Source organism: Hippopotamus amphibius, chromosome 2 (assembly GCF_030028045.1).
Source record: "Hippopotamus amphibius kiboko isolate mHipAmp2 chromosome 2, mHipAmp2.hap2, whole genome shotgun sequence".
Lineage (NCBI taxonomy): Eukaryota > Metazoa > Chordata > Mammalia > Artiodactyla > Hippopotamidae > Hippopotamus > Hippopotamus amphibius.
Genome location: NC_080187.1, coordinates 203,792,830 through 203,811,512, shown reverse-complemented (window position 1 = coordinate 203,811,512; position 18,683 = coordinate 203,792,830). Strand labels below are relative to the sequence as shown.

Genomic DNA, 18,683 nt, shown 5'->3' with positions numbered 1-18,683 from the left:
CATTGCATTGTAACATAGCTTCTACAGTACAGTGATCACATCTAATTCATTGCATTATTTTGTCTAGTAAACATTCATTAATGAGCAAACACATTCAACATTAATATTGTGAGCCAGTTTACTGAGCAGGTGCTGGGATAAAAACAACGCTGAGAAATGTTCCTCAAATTTTGTCGAAACACGTAATACCATTTTTCATGGCCTAAGTTGCTTTTCCATTTTTTTTTGCATTGCATTGCATCTCTTGACCAATGACTTTTTAAAATGTTCACTGACCTAAAAAGAGCACTGTCATCAAAATTTATTCCCTTATTCAATACCCCATGTGAAAATTTCTCTTGCTCCCATGCTGGGAGAATATTTAGTAACTCCATGTAAAAGACAGAATTACGTGCAGATGAAACCATTTCAAAAGACAGTCATAGTAAGTGCCATAATAATTATCCACTTCAAGTAGGAATTTCTTTACCTGTTCATAAATAACGTTTCTTTTAAGAACATCCTTGACACTTAGAAGATAATTTTTTATTTTTGGTCAATACTTTCTTTAATGCATTCAATAAATTCCTTTAAGTAATGGAGTTCTATAATAAAGCCATTTGTTCTTTCAACATACATAATCCTATTGCTAAAGAGATATTGAAAATTATGGACAAGAAATAAGTAGCCTTCACTCAATGGATTATTGGAGCCTTTTCTTCAGCATTTAACGATTATTCAGTACTTCACATAAACTGACGTTCTCACACCTGCGTTTGTTAAAGAGCGGCAACATGGTTCAAATAACAAAATTGAAGCATACTGAATGACAGCTGTGTCAGGCCATCCCTACACTCAGAAATGTGCTGAAAGAACTCATGGGACTCAGCATTTAGTTGTGTTCATAATTAAGACTTGTTACAGAGATATGGCAAGGATACACAGCCAGGTGAGAAGGGAAAAAAAAGACACCAGCGGAGTCTGGAAGAGTCACTGTGCTGGCTTCGCTATGCTCTCTTCCTCCCACAGGGGTCACATAGAATGCACAGTGGTTAAGGCTCCAATCTTCCACTGCAGGGGGCATGGGTTCCATCCCTGGTCAGGGAAGTAAGATCCTGCATGCTTGCTGCTGCATAATACAGGGAGATCAACTTGATGACTGGCAATGACTTAGAGAGGTGAGAAAGGGAGGGTGGGAAGGAGTCTTGGGAGGGAGGGGATATGGGGATGTATGTATAAATACAGCTGATTCACTTTGTAGTACAGCAGAAACTGGCACAACAGTGTAAAGCAATTATACTCCAATAAGGAGCTGTAAAAAAATAAAAAAGATCGCACATGTTCCCCAGCATGGCAAAAAAAAAAAAATTCCCCGGCAACATGTACACATTTCTGCCCAGGGATGGCCATTAGTGTCTTAGTGCCTAAGTTTGCTTTTTTTTTTTTAAATAAATATTTTAGAATAGTTTTAGATTTACAGAAAAATTGTGAAGCTAGTAGAGCCCCCGTATACCCATTTTCCTCTATTATTAACATCTTACATTCATATGATATATTTATCACAATTAGCAAACCCATACTGATACTTCATTATTATCTAAAGGCTACAGTTTATTCAGATTTCCTTAATTTTCACCCACGTGCTTTTTCCATTCCAGGATCCCATCCAGGACACCACATTATAGTCAGTCATCGCCACTGCTCAGACCCTTCCTGACTGTGACAGCTTCTCAGAACTTCCCTGTGTATTGATCCAAAGTCGCTTCTAATTTTCTTGATTTGGGATTTTGGTTAAAGAATAGTTTCTCCCTTTCTTGAATATGAAAAAATAAGTGTTTTTATTCTCAATCCCCTCTTCTGGTTTTCCCTTAGCTAAATCTGTAGGAGGGACCATAAGGAATTGTCCAGATCTTTATTTGGCAGGGATGTGTATGATTTTTAGCCAGTGCTGCCATTTAAGTGATGAAAGCACCAGTAACTGCGGCAGAAAAAAAGCTCTAATTGCCAAACTCTTGGAATTTATTGAAAAAAAGCTGAATATAAGACATTTAGGGCATTCTAACAAGGTCAACATAGGACGTAGGGCAGAATTGTATAGGACATGGTCTGCATATACAGGACATCTGGTAACCCTATCTTGGGGTCAGCACTCCAGAAACCTGTGGCCGAAGTTAGGCTTGCTCTAACCCTGAAGACAGAGACAGCTTAGGATACAGGGTGTGGGAGGCCTGTCTGATACCACCCACCCCTTGGCCTCCACGGCAGGGAGCCTTCCTCCTTTTTTCTGAACTTTCTGGCCCTGGCACAATCCTTGCTAGCATCCATGGGCTTTTAATATTTTCCGTTCCTGGCTGTTATATAATACTTCACCTCAACAATGCATCCTCCCCCTTACCAAAGGGTGTGCCTTTCCAGTGAGAGGACCCGGCCGGGTGGGTGGAGGTGACCCACCAGGTTCTGGGGCTTGGAGGAGGCCCAGCCCAGCGCTTTGGAGACAGAGGTGGCAGAAATGTCTCCCTATTTTGGGGGAGACAGGGCCAGACTGAGGCCGCGTGGTCCCACGCCAAGCCCCACTGGAAGCCCAGATCCACGGCCAGCAGGGGGCACCCGCTCTCCCGTCTGGGACTCCAGTCCCACCCTCCCACTTGCCCTCTGACCCCGGTCAAGTGGCTTCACTTCTCTGAGCCCATGTCCCCACCTGCACAGTGGGGATGACAACAGTGCCTGTCTTTCAGGGTCCTTGTGAGGCTCAAATGCCGCACATTCGGATCATCCGGGAGGTTTAAAACACAGCCTGCGGCGCCACCCTGGGCAGTGCGGATGTAACCGGTGTGCGTGCGGCCGGGACAGCAGCGGTTTTTAAAAGCTCTCAGGTGACTCTCACTCGCCGCTGAGAACCGCTGCTCTGACGGGAAAGCCCTTCCTGCGGGGATTCTTGCCAGGCGCCGGCTGCTGCTTTGATGAGCAAGGGCACCGCGCCCCCATTTTCCCGAAAATATGGCCCCAGGGACCCCTGAATTCCACGGTCAGGGTGGAGGGAAAGCACTTCGAAAAGCCAGGTGAGGGGTCCTGCAGGTGCGCCCGTGACTTTCCAAGCCAGCCCTGCCCGCAGACAGACGCCTCTGAGCCCCCAGCCCGTCCCAGACACAGGCCGGCAGCCGGCGAACCTGCCCTGGCGACCCCTCTGCCGGGCGGCCAGGTCCTCCCCAGACACAGGCCCTGAGCCCCGAGCGTGGGGCTGGGGCAGGAGGGCGCCCTGCCCCGTCCCCCGTCTCTGCGGAGAAGGGCCTTGGCCACCGGAGAAGGAAGTGAGGCGAGAGCCGGAGGCCCGGGGGGTGGGGGGAGGACGTTGGGGGCCTGGGGGAGGGCGCCCTCTGCTCTCCGCATCCTGAGGAGAGAGGATCTGCAGAAGGTTCCAGAGCCCAGAGGAAGAAAACAGCTGGAGCGCCCGGCGCCTGGGGGTGGGGTGGGGGGTGGAGGACAGCCTGCTCCTCACGGACGCCTCGGCTCCCAGGGCCCGGCCTTGGACGCAGGCAGGAGAGCAGGTTCCCTCCAGGGGGCGCTACAGCGTCCAAAGTCCAGTTTCCCCGAAGGAGACCAGAGCCCTCAGCCTCCTGGGACCCCCGTTTCCATGGGGCAGCGAACAGCCTGGGGGTTAGGGGGCTAGAGCCCCCGTGGGAGACTTGGGCCATGGGAAGGAGAGGCTGGAGACCCTGTTCTGGGGTTTGCTCACAGCGGGGGGGGGCCCAGAGGGAGGAAAGGGGAGGGAGGGAGGAATGGGGAGCGAGGTGCGAATCTTCCAACTGTTACGAGGGATGCCCCTCATTATGAATTCTCAAAGGGTATTTTACTTTCCTGCGTCTTTTACTAGGTCTTATACCTTGCGTGCCCTGGGTTTCTCTCTTATCAGCTTACTTCCACGAGGCTATGAAAAGTGAAGTTCAAATTCATTTTCAGTGGGAGGTCTGTCACTGATTAGCTGACTTTATGAAGTCCTTAAGATAAAACCTGATTTCAATGCTTAGCTTACCTCTCTGGATTCCTGGGGTTCTGGCCTCAGTATTTCTTACTCTTCTCCCTAGCTCATCCGTGTGTTTAAGAGATTTAAAAAATTTTAGTCAAAATTTGTTTTCAGAAGGATGTTTGTTCAGGGTACCTAGTCCACCTTCTCATTTTTTTACCCTAGAAATTCAGATAGTCGGACTGGCAGAGTAGGTGCTAACATTTTCGGGACAGACTCTTTTTATTTATTTATTGGCTGTGTTGGGTCTTCATTGCTGCACGTGGGCTTTCTCTAGTTGTGGAGAGCGGGGGCTACTCTTTATTGCGTGTGCGGGCTTCTCATTGTGGTGGCTTCTCTTGTTGTGGAGCATGGGCTCTAGGCACATGGGCTTCAGTAGTTGCAGCACATTAGCTCAGTAGTTGTGGCTCTCAGACTCCAGAGTGCAGGCTCAGTAGTTGTGGTGCACGGGTTTAGTTGCTCCTCGGCATGTGGGATTTTCCCGGACTAGGGACTGATCCCATGTGCCCTGCATTGGCAGGTGGAATCTTAACCACTGCGCCACCAGGGAAGTCCTGGGACAGACTTTTAAACATTTGATGAAAGTTAGGGTCTGGGACTCCTTCCAGGACAATGTATGTGCACACGCAAAATGTATGCACGTTCATTCCCCTGAAACTGTTCATGGACTCAAGATTTAAGAATTCACAAGTTGCTCTCTGAGATCCCAGACAGAGCTAACATGGCCTTGCCTTGTTCTCTGTCCTAGGGAGTGAGTTTCCATGTCTCCTCTTAACAGGCCTGAAGAGCACAGACTTAAGTTTGTGAACCAGGGCTTCCAGGAGCTCCAGGACCTACCTGACAGAGAAGGGAAACAGACTTACCAGCCAAGACTCACCTGGAGCTGAAGCAGACCCCCCTCTATCTTCATTCATTTGTTCATTCAAAAAACATTTACTAACCTAGTTCCAGTTATCTATTGCTATAACAAACTACCCCAAAACTTAATGAATGAAAACAAGAGCAACTTTTTTTTTCCTATTTCTCATGGTTCTGTTGAAGACTGGGCTCAGCTAGATGGTTTTCATTGAGGATTTTTCATGTGGTGGCAGTCACACAGTGGCTGGGGCTGGAGTCATCTTGAAGACTTAGTGTCATGCCTGTCAGTTGATTTTGTCAGCTAGGACCTCAGCTGGAGTTGTCAGCTGGAACGCCTATATGTGGCCCAGGTTTCCTTCCAGCAGGGTGTCTAGGTTAAGGGGTGAGTATACCAATCCCAAGACAGAGAAAGCTGGGCAGAAGTTCTATTACCTAACATCTATCCTTGGAAGATATATGACACTCCTTGATGGTAAAAAATTAAAGGATATGCAGGCTTTTTTTTTTTTTTTGAGCCAAGCTGCTTATTTACTGAAAATAAGTGACAGAAAAATCTGGTCTTGTCTCTGTGCACATATTGGGGCCTGGCTTGGGCCCCTTGGGACAAGAATCTTAGTGTCATGCAGTCCAGGAACCATCACACACTCCTACCACGCCAAGCACTGGACAAAGCATTTGGGGTAGAGTGGTGAGTCATACAAATCCTGCCTTTATGGTGCTTGGTCTAGTGGTGGAGATATACCCTAATAAATAACATTACAGGCACGTACACCATCATAAACTTTGATAGTACTACGGAAGATGAGTACAGGGGGCCATGAAAAATTGTATTACACATTTGTATGACCTGGACCAGGGACCCAAGGGAGAATTCCCTTAAGAAGAAACATCAAACTCCTAGCAAGTCTTTTTGTTTGTCTCAAAATATGTCTTAAATCTGTCTACACCTCTCCATTTCCACTGTCACCACAGCCACCAGCATTCATCACCCAGATGACTGCACCAACCTCCTAACCACCTGCAGCTTCTACCCTTACCTACCTCTCGGCCTGTACCCAGTCCTTTCTCACAGCGGCCAGAGTGAGTTAAAAAATTAGATGAAGTTGCATTTTTGAATGGCTTTATTTGTAGTTGACATACAACAAACCACACATTTTGAGTGTGCCATTTCATGAGTTTTGACATATGCATGCCTCTGTGAAGCCATCACTGCAATAGATAATGAGCACACAACGCTAAGAGTTTCCTCACGACCCTTTGCGATCCAAACCTCCCACTCTCAGATAACCACCAATCTGCTTTCTGTCACTGCAGACTAGTTTGCTTCTTCTAGAATTTTATGTAAATGGAATTATATAACATGTACTATATTTGGTTTGGTTTAATGACTTCATCCTGTTACCAATAGTTTGTTCCTTTTTACTGCCAAGTAGTATTCCTTTATATGGATGTACTACAATTTGTTTTTTCATTTACTTATTGCTGGACATTTCAATTATCTCCAGCTTTTAGCTATTAAAAATAAAGCTGCTATGTGGAAGCCTTTGTGTGGACACATGCTTTCGTTTCTCTTGGTTAAATAGCTGCTAGTGGAATAGCTGGGTCACAGGCTTGGTGTACATTTAACTTTTTAAGAAATTGCCAAAGTATTTTTCCAAAATAGTTTTACTGTTTTATATCCACCCCCCACCACCCCGCTCCAGAGTGCCTGAGCTTTTTATTTTCTCCATACCATCTCCAACACTAGGTATGGTCAATCTTTTTGATTCTAGCCTTTCTAATAGGTGTGTAGTGGTATCTCACTATGGTTTTGATTTGTATTTCCCTGATAAGATGTTGAGCTTTTATCGTGTACTTATTGTCAGGCTGACACACACAAGACAAAGCCAAGGCCTGCATGATTCAACTTGTAAGGATACGATGAGCCACTTTTCAGTTTAGACAATCACTTACGCAGGTAGTGAGTAGAAGAGTAAGCCAAAGGTGCCAGGTGCCCACGGTCCTTGCCCCACACAGCACAAAGAATGACACAGAGACAAAAGGGGCCAGATTACTGTGCCATGGAATATGGAGGCCCCATTGCTGAGGGGGCAATTCGAGACTCAGCTAAGAGGTTTATATTCTACAACTCTTTTCTGATGAGGTGGGGCCTCCCAGGGGAGATTGCCTTGAACTTCTCGCAAGCCTCCCATCCTCTCCTGTTCTGGGAGGATCCTGAGACATTATGCCAAGACTCAGATAGGCTGTGGTTCAAGCCTTTGCCTGTGGGGTTGCCAGCATGCCAGGGCGAAGCTGTTTCCCCATGTTTATTTACTGTTCATCTTTTTTTTGTTAATTTTTAAACTTAAAAAATTTTATTTTTATTGAAGTATAGTTGATTTAATCATGTTCTCTTCTTTTTTTTAAATTTTTTTTATTTATTTATTAATTTTTTGGGGGTACAAGTTCAATCATCTGTTTTTATACACATACCCCCGTATTCCCTCCCTTCCTTGACTCCCCCCCCTCGAGTCCCCCCCACCCTCCCCGCCCCAGTCCTCTAAGGCATCTTCCATCCTCAAGTTGGACTCCCTTTGTTATACAACAACTTCCCACTGGCTACCTGTTTTACAGTTGGTAGTATGTATATGTCTGTGCTACTCTCTCGCTTCATCTCAGCTTCCCCTTCACCCCCTGCCCCCTCCCATACCTCGAGTTCTCCAGTCCATTCTCTGTATCTGCGTCCTTGTTCTTGTCACTGAGTTCATCAGTACCATTTTTAGATTCCGTATATGTGAGTTAGCATACAATATTTGTCCTTCTCTTTCTGACTTACTTCACTCTGTATGACAGATTGTAGTTCTATCCACCTCATGACATATAGCTCCATCTCATCCCTTTTTATAGCTGAGTAATATTCCATTGTATATATATGCCACATCTTCTTTATCCATTCATTTGTTGATGGGTGTGTCGGTTGCTTCCATGTCCCGGCTATTGTAAATAGTGCTGCAATAAACATGATGGTACAAGTTTCTTTTGGGATTATGGTTTTCTTTGGGTATATGCCCAGTAATGGGATTACTGGATCATATAGTAGTTCTATTTGTAGTTTTTTAAGGAACCTCCAAATTGTTTTCCACAGTGGCTGTACCAACTTACATTCCCACCAACAGTGCAGGAGAGTTCCCTTTTCTCCACACCCTCTCCAGCATTTGTTGTTTCCAGATTTTGTGATGATGGCCATTCTGATTGGTGTGAGGTGATACCTCATGGTGGCTTTGACTTGCATTTCTCTGATGATTAGTGATGTTGAGCATCTTTTCATGTGTTTGTTGGCCATCTGTAGGTCTTCTTTGAAAAAATGTCTATTTAGGTCTTCTGCCCATTTGTGGATTGGGTTATTTGCTTTTTTGGTATTAAGCTTCATGAGCTGCTTGTATATTTTGGAGGTTAATCCTTTGTCCATTGTTTCATAGGCAATTATTTTTTCCCATTCTGAGGGTTGCCTTTTAGTCTTGTTTATGGTTTCTTTCGCTGTGCAAAAGCTTTTAAGTTTCATGAGGTCCCATTTGTTTATTCTTGATTTTATTTCCCATGTTCTCTTCTTTAATGAAGTGTCTGCTTAAAATTTTGCCCACTTTTAAAATTGTGTTGTTTTATTGAATAGTAAAAGTTCTTTACATAATCTATACATAAATTCTCTCTTGGATATTATGTTTTGCACATAATTTCTCCCAGTCAGTGGCTTATCTTTACATTCTTAATGGTGTCTTTTGGAAAATTGAAGTTTAAAATTTTGATGAGGTCTAGTTTATCAGAATTTTCTTAGTGTTCTTGGTGACAATATATCTAAGAAATCTTTGTCTAGCCAAGGTCACAAAGATTGTCTCCTCTAGTTTCTTGTAAAATCTACATATTTTATAGTTTTAGACCTTACATACAGGTTTATGATACATTTTAGTTTTTGTCTATAATGTGAGATAAGAGTAGGGGTTCATTTTTCCCCACACATACCAGCCAGTCGTGCCAGCACTGTGACCAACAGTTTCCAGTCGGGCCCCAACAAGGGTCCTCCTGCCTGGTGTCCTATGGAGACTGAGTTTGGTTCAGAAGAAAAGGAAAGCTTTCCTCTTTGATCAAAGAATGAAGAGGTGAGAGTTTGTGCTCTAGAGTCCAAGCTCTCCCCCAAAGGCTGTGGGCCAGGCTTCTTTATAGGGATCTCATCAGTGGGGGAAGGGGCGGAGTTTTCACAGGGCAGGCACAGTCATGCTGCTCACTCTCCAGATCTCAGGGCCGGGTGCAGCGTCTCTGTACATGGCCCACCACTGCCACCATCTTGAATTGAGGTGTCGTGCACAGCACTTCTGCACATGGTCTCTGAGCTGAGCTGTCAGTGTGGCCATTTTACAAGGAACTCTGTCTGAAGTGCTGGGCACAGCGGTTGTGTGCTGGGACCACTCATCTGACCTGTTAGGTGCAAGGCTTCTACACACAGAGCCTACAGGCAAGTGAAAGTAGACTAAGCACAAAAGAAAAGGTTAGACCTCATCACCTAGGTTCCATCTTATTCCCCCCACCCCTGCAGTGGACTTTGCTGGTGACAGCACCACCTGTTGAAAAGATTCTCCTTTTCCTGTTGCACTGCCCTGGAATCTTTGTTGGAAACTCATGTCCATATATATGTGGAACTACTTCTGTACATTCTTATATGCCACTGAGCTGTATGTTTATCTTTATGCCAGTACCACACTGTCTTGATCACCGTAGCTTTATACTACATCTTGAAATCAGGCCAAGATAAGTTCTCCAATTTTATTGTTCATTTAAAAAATGGTGGGACTTCCTTGGTGGCGCAGTGGTTAAGAATCCGCCTGCCAATGCAGGGGACACGGGTTCAATCCCGGCTCCAGGAAGATCCCACATGCTGTGGAGCAACGAAGCCCGTGTGCCACTGAAGAAGAAAATTAGAAACTTGCACTCAGCTAAAAATAACTCTGTGCTTGTTTTGCTTTTGTGAAATATGCTTGCTGCTCTGAGAAAAACAAAAAACAGGGTGACCTAGCAATCCAATGTAACTTTAAGATGTATTGCTGAAAATGGAATGTTCTGCGCCTGCTCTTTTAAGTTTCTGTTTGGAAACTTCCATGCTCTGTAAACATGTGTGCTATAAAAGTAAAGCTCACCCTGAGTTCAGGGCCCAGAGCTTTGGAGCATTGGCTTGTCTGGGGCCGCTGGCTTAAACCTGAGTTCTCCATCCCTCCGAGTGTGGTGCTTGGTTTCTTGACAGACCATTTCTGCAACACCACAACTACTGAGCCTGTGCTATAGAGCCTGAGAGCCACAAATATTGAGTCTGTGTGGCGCAACTACTGAAGACTGCATGCCTAGAGCCCGTGCTCCACAGCAAGAGAAGCCATGGCAATGAGGAGCCCACGCATCGCAACTAGAGAAAGCCCGTGTGCAGCAACAAAGACCCAACACAGCCATCAAATTAATTAATTAATTTTAAAAAATGGCCATCCTATATTCACTGCCATTAATGTTATGCTTCCTTCAAAAAAATTTTTGCTAGCTTTTTTTCTTTTTCAAGTTTTGGATGTATTAAATTGTTCCCTACAGTTTGTTAAACCATCTGGGCCCAGGTCATTTTTGGAGGGTAGTGGTTGCTCTCTGACAGTTCCCTGGAAAGATATCTGTTTCACCCACATTTTCCAATATATTTGCCTAGAGTTGAGTAAAAGAATCACTTGTGATTCTATTTATTACTTCTTTTTTTTTTTGGTTGTTAATTTTCTTATTGATTCTTATTTTGGGTATCTGTACCCTTCTTTTCATTGATTGGGTTATATAATTTATTTTTCAGAAGGTCAATCTACTTTTTAAATTTAATTTTTCAAAGAACCGGCTCTTGTATTTATTAGCTCTATCCTTTTTCCTGCTTTATTTATTGTAGTGCTTTCCATTTTAATCTTTATTAATAAACTCCTCCTGTTTTCCAGATTTCTGAGCTGAATGCATAATTAGAGAATTATTTTTTATTTAATGGAACAATTTACATCTATGAATTTTATTTGGAGAAAGGCTTCTGCTGAATCCCATAGGTTATGGTAGCTGATGCTTTCATTATTATTATTCTCTGGATATTCTACAATTTTAGTATTCATTTCTTGTTGTAAAACAAGAGCTAAGGGAGTTCAGGGACTTCCCTGGTGGCACAGTGGTTAAGAATCTGCCTGCCAATGCAGGGGACAAAGGTTCAATCCCTGGTCCAGGAAGATCCCACTTGCTGCAGAGCAGCTAAGCCCATGCACCACAACTACTATGCTCTGCAATGAGAAGCCCATGCACTGCAATGAAGAGTAGCCCCTGCTCACAGCAACTACAGAAAGCCTGCGCACAGCAACAAAAACCCAACGCAGCGAATAAATTTTTTTTTTAAAAAAGCTAAGGGAGTTCAAATTTTTTCCAGGTGATAGAATTTTAATCCCTTAATTTTTTTTTTTTTTCCAGGAGGGACACTGGACACGGAGTGGACTCTGACCGCTAACGTGGGTTTATCTGCATTATTGCAGGCAGTTATGAGGAAGTTATTAAAACTTCCTGAAATTAACCCTATGCCAAAGAGACACATTTTGAGGCGGCAGACTTTGCTCCCCAACCGCTGGTGCTGCTTTGCTGTGGAAGCTGCCAGCTGCCCTGTGTGGGCACAGGCTTCGAATCATGTCTTCATGGCCCAGGGGGGACACGCTCCCTGCGGAGGCACGCCTGGAGCCGACGGTGCCTCCTGCGGAGTTTCTGGTGAAGTTGCTGTGGAAGCTTGATGTAATCCCTTAATTTTTAGTTTTGTTGATTATATTCAGAAAATATTGTCTATGCAATTTCAATACAATATTTCTACTTTGGAGAATTTATTGAGGTGTTTTGTTTTTTGAGGGGGTGGTAGAGTTGTTTTACAATGTTGTGTTAGTTTCTACCGTACAGAGAAGTGAAATAGAGTTCCCAGTACTATACAGCAGGTTCTCATTAATTATCCATCTTATACATATTAGTGTATATATGTCAATCCCAATCTCCCAATTCATCCCACCACCCTTTTCCTTGGTGTCCATACATTTGTTCTCTACACCTGTGTCTCTATTTCTGCCTTGCAAACAGGTTCATCTGTACCATTTTTATTGAGGTTTTCTTTGTGGTATGATAAATGATCAGTTTTGTGAATGTTTCAAAGGCTTTTGAAAAGGTGTAGTCTTTTTTTTTTTTTTTTTCAATGAACAGAGTATAACATATGTCAGTTGAAATCTGCCCATCTTTAAATTTAAAAGCTGAGAAGATATTTTTGTGTTTAGCAGTAGGCAATATGCTAGATTTTCATCTCACAGATCTTTAGAAATCATGAAGGTTTTATCTATTTTTTCCTTACTTAGTTGTTTTCCTCTTTATTTCTCTTCTATTTATCCTATGTGTAATAAGTAACTTTGTTTTATTTTTAAGATTGTATTTTTTAATGACTGAAAATAATGGATGTTCTGTGTTCTTAAGTCAAAGGTCATGTGTTGAGTGGAATAGAGTTCTTCCTTTATAAAGAAAAAGCTTATAATAATTATCTGTTTTAAATTTTCATGATTTCCCACTTTTTAAAGAGATAGTGGACTTGCATATGTACAAAAGAAAAGTAGCCTATCTAGGCAGATGTCATTGTAATGATCATAATAGAGTAACAACCTAACAATCTATCAGTTTATTTATGGAATAGCATGCAGCTGTCAAGAAAGAAGCAGAAAGACCCGCATGTAATCATCTCAAAAATATCAGTGAACGATGGAGTATATGTACATGCATGCATGTATGTAAAGACAGAGGAGAGACATGAAAGATGGACAAGAGATCGTTGGCAGTTGTTACTTGGAAGGATAGGTAGGAGGTAAATGGGACATTTTGCTTTTTACTCTAAATTTCTCCTAACTCTTTGATGTTTTATGAGACCATACAAATATTCATTTTTTTTTATCTTTTTTTTTTTTTTTAAAGTCTAGGCCCTCAAAAGTGGAGGGTAAAGGTGCTCCATCCCTCTAGTCTAGGTGTAGCATGGATGTCAATACTTGGAGCAGATGTTTTCCTTTCCCCGCTTGTCAAGAGGCCTTTCAATGTCTTTTCTCACACTCCCTTTCAGAAAAGTTGTGGCAAGCCCACTACTCCTTTTCAACTGTCTTTGGCACCCAAAAGTCATCCACCTTGATGTCCTACCTTAGTGAGGGTAACGGGCATTGTTAAGATGCACCCCTACTTTTTCTCCGCATAGAATCTATCTGCCATTATCCTCTTCCCTTAAAATTTATTTCTTGTTAAGTGGAAATGGGTAGTAATATATACTAAAGCCTACTCTGAAACTCTTTAGAAATAGTAATAATCCATGAATTTTTTTAAAAGATAAATCATGAAACAAACTAGGTTACATCTTATTACTCTTGGAAGATACACCTGACTCAGCTGAGCATGACTGCACTTTTCTCAAACTTCTGCTTCCCTCCCCACTCCCACCTCCACCCCAACCCCACCTCACCCCCAGTGCCTGGGATTTGGGTGCTAGCAGGTCCAGGCAGAAGCTGAAGTACGAGGGCAGGAGCTCTACTTTCTCCCACCCAGGCTCCCCTCCTGTTGTGGCCAGTGGTCCCTTCAGACTCACATGAGCAGGGAGGTGTTGAGGTGTTTGCAGGGAGGTGTCGAGTCTCCCCTGCCAGCGATTGATGGTGCAAGTCTGAAGACACATGCAGGAATTCTGGTTCAGGCACTGAGTGCCCAGAGGTGTCTGAGATGAGTTGGGGCGGGAAAGGCCGTATCCTGCAGAGACGTAACCCTGACAATTCCATCCTGGACCTTGGAATGGGAAGCAGTGCAATGTCTGGTTTATCAGAGTTTTTTGGAGCAGTCCTTCTGTTTCCTTCACCCTGAAACTATCCGAGCAGCAGATTCACTGTCAGATCATTATCAGGGATGACGTCCTAGAATCTACAAACCTTAGGCACGAAGCATCTTTTTCCCCAATTCTTTTTCATTTATGATAGGAACCTAGATCTGCTTTCATCCTGCTTCCTAAGAGAATTATGTTATTCTAGAATTGTTGAGGGACTTGTGGAAACCATGCATTCATCTCATTTTACAGATGAGGTCAGTGAAGGTCAGGGAGGAGAAGGGTCTTGCTCAGGGTCACACAGCTGACAATAATATAACACAGGCAGAGTCTCTGCCTTGCTCTTCAGCTTGCAGGCAATCAGATAATTTTATGCCAGTGAGCTGGTCACAGATTTTCCCTCACAGTTTCAATTTCAAATAGTCTATATCTCACAATCAGACAACACTGTTACATTTGCTAGAACCTTAGGCTCACTACATGAGGGTTACTTCTGCTGATTAAATCAAAGATTGACCTCTCAAATTCCAGCATCTCAAAGTTCAACATCTTTAGATATTGGAATCTCTTCATGAGTCTGATGAAACCTATGAATCTTCTCACCAGAAAATCCTGCTCACATATGAAAATACACTTCTACATGCAATTTCAAGAGGTTTATAGACCACTTAAAACCCACCAGTGTCTACAAAGGATAGGTTCAAAACACTGGTTTACGAGTAGAAATTTCAGTATTGGTCTGAGAGGATGGAAGCACCATAGTAGACAAGGGTGTGCAAATGTGAGCTGAGCACTCAAGTCACAAGTACCACAATGACAAAGAACATTATATGTTTCACACTCTAGAAAGCTCCTTTTAACCTCCCTACACTATGTGGTTAGTACAGTAAACCAGTTTTGTCCATGACGAAACAGAGGATCAAGAGGTTCAGGGTACCATTCCACTTTGCTGAAAAATGGCAGAGTCAGAACTAAAACAGATCTTCTCTCTAGCACTTTCTTAGCTACACAACTTGCAGTTTTGTCTCAGGATCCTTCCTGAACAACTAAATGCCAGCCCTCTCTTTAGATGTGGATCTTTTTAAGGTCTTATAAAAACGTCCTTGGAGAGCAGTATCAGTTAGAGGCTTATGAAACAAAACTCTTACGAGACCAAAGGAATACAAGCCTGCAGCTACCCTCCGGGCTTTCTTTTTCTAAGACCCTGGGAAGTTCCCGGAGCAGACTGGCTGTGACTCAGGATGAATTCTCATACCCACCAGGGCAGTTTCCACAAAGGCAAGTGGCTTACAGCTCTCCTTACAGTTGCACTTTCCCAAGAGTTATCCCAAGCAATGGTGCCTAACATGCAATCATTAGAACTTTATTGCTTTGTTTCTAAGAACTGTCACTATTTCAAAAGAAAAAAATAGATCTTTTCTATCCTATTCTATCCTATTTTCCCAAAGAACAAATGAAAGATGGATTTAAAAGTGGGGAGAAGACAGAGCATCTGCCAAAATCTTAGAAAAAGGGAGGTAAAAGAGCAAGAAAAAAATTTATTTCATAAGTGAAAAGAATTCTAAAGCAAGACAGTGAGATAACATAGAAGTTCATGTATATGAAGTCAGAGATTTCAAAAATGGTACCAGTGATCTCTTCCTCCTACAATGCTTCTTACCCACCCAAACAAGTGGGAAGAGTTGAAGTCCCTTATAAATGTTGGTCTCACTACTTATAATCACTGGACCCCTCACTTATAAAACAATTCAAATAGACAAAATGGGGAGCTACATGCCTTCTTCACCTTAATATGAGTTATTCTGGCCTTATGCTGAAGGACAGCTGAGAGTTTTATCAGGAGGAAGTGTGCATCTCAAGATACCATAGAGCACTTGTCAGGAGAGTGAAAAACATGGAAGGCAGCGCTTTACGAGGAGTTGGAAGATCAAAAAAACAAACTTCTTTATTTCACAAAGAGATCAAAGGCAGTCCCTGAATTAAAATTCTATGCAAATTTACAGATTGCCCTCCCTGTAGAGGGTGGCAATTCCCAAAGCAGAGAGGATAAGGACCTAGAGGGTCTCCCCATAGTCAGGAGTTTCAGAAGTGACGCCAGTTTCTTCTTTCCTACAATAAGGGCAAAGCACAGATTCCTGTGTACCTCAGGCCAGATTCTTGGTGATTGTACTCTCCCTTCAATGACAGCTCAGAAAGAGGGGACAGAATAGGGGTATGGGATTTTGAGCATATTTTCCACTTTCTTTATCTGGTCCCTTCTCTAAGGATGAATGAGAGTTGGTTTTGATAGGGAAGTGGGAGACAGAATGTAAAGGATCTGGGTACCCGAAGGAGGGCTGGAAAGAATGATGTAGCATCAAAATGGGAGGTGGGGAAGCTGGAAAACAAGCAGTCAAAAGTCCTCTGCGGGTCTAGAGCAGGCTGCAGGAAAACTCCATACAGATCCTAGAGGTGCCTTCTACAGAGTACTTAGCAGAGCTTTAAGCTTGCAGGGCAAGATCATATAATATATTTATAGATCTGATTATTTCAGAGATGACACCATTAAGCTCTCCCAAGAATGGGAGAAAAGTGAAGATCCCCAAGAGCCTCAGACTGTGTTCCTGATCCTCCCTTGTTTCTCCCTTGGGAAATAGCTCAACAAATCACGCCTGGTTTCACCTTAGTGAATTCTCTGGCCTTTTAGAAAAATGACAACTTGGAGTTGGTTTTGCACAGGGGAAAGAGAGAGAATGGGTACCCAGGAGGTGGCAGCTAAGAAAGTAGAAAAAAGTGCACAGGTAGTAGCTAGAAGTGCAAAAAAACACGTTGTTATATCTCAACAAATTATAGAGCATGTGTGGGACAAAAAGATTACAGACACCCCTGAAATACCTCCCGTAGTAGAGGGTGGCAGGTCTCAAAGCTGGGCAGGATGAGGACACACAACAGTCATTCTGTAAGTCAGAGGTTTCTGAAGGGGCATCACCTACCTTTTCCCTAGACAGGGGAAACTGATCCTTGTAAGCCTACTGTGAATTTGATCACAAAGCTATGTGAACCTACGGTGGTTTCTGAGGAGCTAGAGCTGGATTAGTTGCACGGATGCCAAATCCCAATCCAAAGAGTAGAAAATGTTTTCACTGATGTAAGCAAAAGGAGGAAAGATCAAACTGTGTGCTGAATTTTAAAGCCAAATTATTCCTTTTGAAGGTTTTTCCTGTGTTCTTACAGCTAGTCCTTTCTACTTTTTGGTGTCAAAATGTTTTTTGTAAACTGACTGGGAAATACAAAACTGCTTGGTTTTTATGAAATTTTGTTAAAATGTTCTTATGAGGCTACATAAAAGGTGTCAAGCCTACATTAGTTTCTTTGTTTGTTTTGTTGTCTGTTGTTGTTGTTTAGTTTTACTTGTTCATGGACTCTTAGTCTGAGACAAACTGGGCTAGTTTACACCCTCCTCACCCGACTTTTCACATTACATCAAAAACGGCCTGGGGTGGCAGGAGACATTTGACAACTTCTCCCATATCAGCACGTACCTGCCCTTTCCTTTGCTTTTACCCTTCTGTGGCAAATGGGTTTTCTGGGCACAGGATTGTTTTGGAAACACCTGCCAGCCTTTCAGACTTCCAGGGTTCTGCCCAAATATAGACTCTCACTTCTTTCCCTCCTTTGTCACAAAGAACTGCACCTGCCTTCCAAATTATTCCCCCAAGCCTTCTCTATATCACTACCCTATCTAAGGTTAACATGTAAAAGTAGACAGATGCTACTTAGTATTTTTTTCACTTTTCACAGGAACATTGGATGATATGGAGATTGAGATAAAAAGAAACAGGATCAGCAGTATTTCGTCTTGTGAAACTGAAAACCACAGCCACAGAAAGACAGAGAAAATGAAAGAGCAGAAGACTTTGTACCAGATGAAGGGACAGGATAAAACCCCAGAAAAACAACTAAATGAAGAGGAGATAGGCACCCTTTCAGAAAAAGAATTCAGAATAATGATGGTGAAGATGATCCAGGACTTTGAAAAAAGACTGGATGCAAAGATCGAAAAGTTTACCAAAGACCTCGAAGAATTAAAGAGCAAACAGAGATATGCAACACAATCACTGAAATTAAAAATACACTAGAAGGAACCAATAGCAGATTAACTGATGCAGAAGGGCAAATAAGTGACCTGGAAGACAGAATGGTGAAAATCACTGATGCAGAAAAGAATAAGGAAAAAAGAATGAAAAGAACTGAAGACAGCCTAAGAGACCTCTGGGACAATGTTAAATGCATCAACATTTGCATTATAGGGGTCCCAGAAGGAGAAGAGAGAAAGAAAGGACCCAAGAAAATATTGGAAGAGATTATAGTTGAAAACTTCCCTAACATGGGAAAGGAAATAGCTACCCAAGTCCAGGAAGCACAGAGAGTCCCAGGCAGGATAAACCCAAGGAGAAACACACCAAGACATATAGTAGTCAAATTGACAAAAATTAAAGACAGAGAAATGTTATTAAAAGCAATAGGGAAACACGACAAATAACATACAAGGGAACTCCCATAAGGGTAACAGCTGATTTCTCAGCAGAAACTCTGCAGGCCAGAAGGGAGTGGCACGATATATTTCAAGTGATGAAAGGGAAGAATCTACAACCAAGAATACTCTACCCAGCAAGGATCTCATTCAGATTTGACAGAGAAATGAAAAGCTTTACAGACAAGCAACAGCTAAGAGAATTCTGCACCACCAAACCAGCCCTACAACAAATGCTAAAGGAACTTCTCTAAGTGGGAAACATAAGAAAAGGACCTACAAAAACAAAAACAAAACAATTAAGAAAATGGTAATAGGAACATACATATCAATAATGACCTTGAATGTAAATGGACTAAATGCACCAACCAAAAGACACAGACTGTCTGAATGGTTACAAAAACAAGACCCATATATATGCT

At 42.8% G+C, this 18,683-nt stretch overlaps 1 long non-coding RNA gene across 1 annotated transcript; it reads left to right on the top strand.

The window, feature by feature from the left end:
- Positions 1-2,934: 2,934 nt before the first annotated feature.
- LOC130844156 (uncharacterized) lies at positions 2,935-17,624 on the top strand. The gene is made up of 3 exons (XR_009051188.1): positions 2,935-3,038; positions 11,351-11,426; positions 17,529-17,624. It is a non-coding gene; the product is annotated as an uncharacterized LOC130844156 (long non-coding RNA).
- Positions 17,625-18,683: the final 1,059 nt, after the last annotated feature.